Genomic DNA, 1524 nt, shown 5'->3' on the forward strand with positions numbered 1-1524 from the left:
GGTTAAAACTGATTATTCAGAATTTACATTTGAAACGCTAAACCAGACTGCTGTTGGGAAAACAAAATTAATGTTAATAGGCTGTTGTATCTGTACAAACATTTTTGTTTTGTTTGTTGGGCTATTCGCTTTTACTCTTCAGTCATAGGCCTTAACTACCTGCCTGTTATCTGTGGCGTATTAATATTGAACAAGGTTGGCTTTAGGACCCTGGGCAACTGAACATGTCAAAATCTTCCAGTGCGCCTCCTCCTGAGTGCTCCACACAGCCTTCCTACCCAAGCACACTCCCATCGTTTGGAATGCCGAACCTGCTCGTTGCGTAACCTGAACAATGCCTCTAATGCCTCCTAACACACTATTTCCACTCTTATTTCTATCCACCATTTGTAGCGTCGTGAACGGTCAACTGGGAGAATCTAGGCTGAGTGAAAGACCTTACGTCGTGTTTCAAAATCAAAATCTGGGTAAGGTAACGTTGGCACCGGAAACAGCAGTGCTCTGTTTTGGCCTATTCCGAAGATTGTATTAGGGCGACACAGCAACAAAATCAACATTTATTCTGTCTTTGACAATGACCTTATGATTTCTCTGTGTTGTTTTACAGTTCTGCTCGTGAGTGTGTTTTCCGTTCTGCTGGTGGTGATGATCGTCATGGCAGTGTGTGTTTACAAACCTGTGCGTAGACGGTGAATCAGGCAGCCATGCAGGAAGCATCATTTGGCACTGGAGGACACAATACAATGAGGGACAATCGCAAGTGCTTCATTCAGCCCCGCCTTTGTGTTATGCGGAGTTCTGCTTCGGAAAGAGTGAATGAAAGCAAGGCTAGACATACATTCCTCTTGTCTTAGTTAAGCCATAATCATGAAATCAGAATTGGGATCAATTGGTTTTACAAGTGTTGCCCTCTTTCTTTCATTCAGTTTGTAGGCCCACCCTAGCATTAATGCAGGCCTAATTTGATTTGTCGTTTCCTTTGAAAGATGTGAGATATTAATTTAATCGAACATATTAGGGAAGCAGACTAGCCTATCACGTAGAATACAGGCGAGATTTCTGTCATTTGATTTGCCAGAATTCTTATGCTGCTGTTCTCTCATTTTTATTTAACTTGTGCACTTTCACTACTTTGCGAGAAGAATGTAGCCTACCTGTTCTTTATCACTGTCTTATTTTGGTTTAAGTATTTATTGCTCAAGGTTTATTTTTTATTTATGAATACCTTGTGTTTGAATAAATGTGGGATGTGTTCTAAGAAATTGGTATAACTGATTCTCTGTATCACTCAGTATAAGCAAGTTAGTGAGGATGTGATTGAAGATGTGAAATTGTTTATTTGCAGGCAGTGTATCAGTAGGTTATAGTAGGCCTATTTTATGTTTATAGTTTGTAGTAGACACTTTTGTCCTAAGTGACTTTCAATGACATCAATAAACATGACATTAACATTGAAATGAACAGTTAAGGCCAAAGTGAAAAAAATACCAATAGGCTATTAGTAATAGGCTAAATGGAATTGAA

The 1524-nt window shown here is 39.4% G+C and overlaps 1 long non-coding RNA gene across 1 annotated transcript; it reads left to right on the forward strand.

Moving 5' to 3' along the window:
* The first annotated feature begins 270 nt into the window (after window positions 1–270).
* LOC134089548 (uncharacterized) lies at window positions 271–1271 on the forward strand. The gene is made up of 2 exons (XR_009940073.1): window positions 271–467; window positions 608–1271. It is a non-coding gene; the product is annotated as an uncharacterized LOC134089548 (long non-coding RNA).
* The last annotated feature ends 253 nt before the right edge of the window (window positions 1272–1524 follow it).

Source organism: Sardina pilchardus, chromosome 8 (assembly GCF_963854185.1).
Source record: "Sardina pilchardus chromosome 8, fSarPil1.1, whole genome shotgun sequence".
In the NCBI taxonomy this organism is placed as follows: domain Eukaryota; kingdom Metazoa; phylum Chordata; class Actinopteri; order Clupeiformes; family Clupeidae; genus Sardina; species Sardina pilchardus.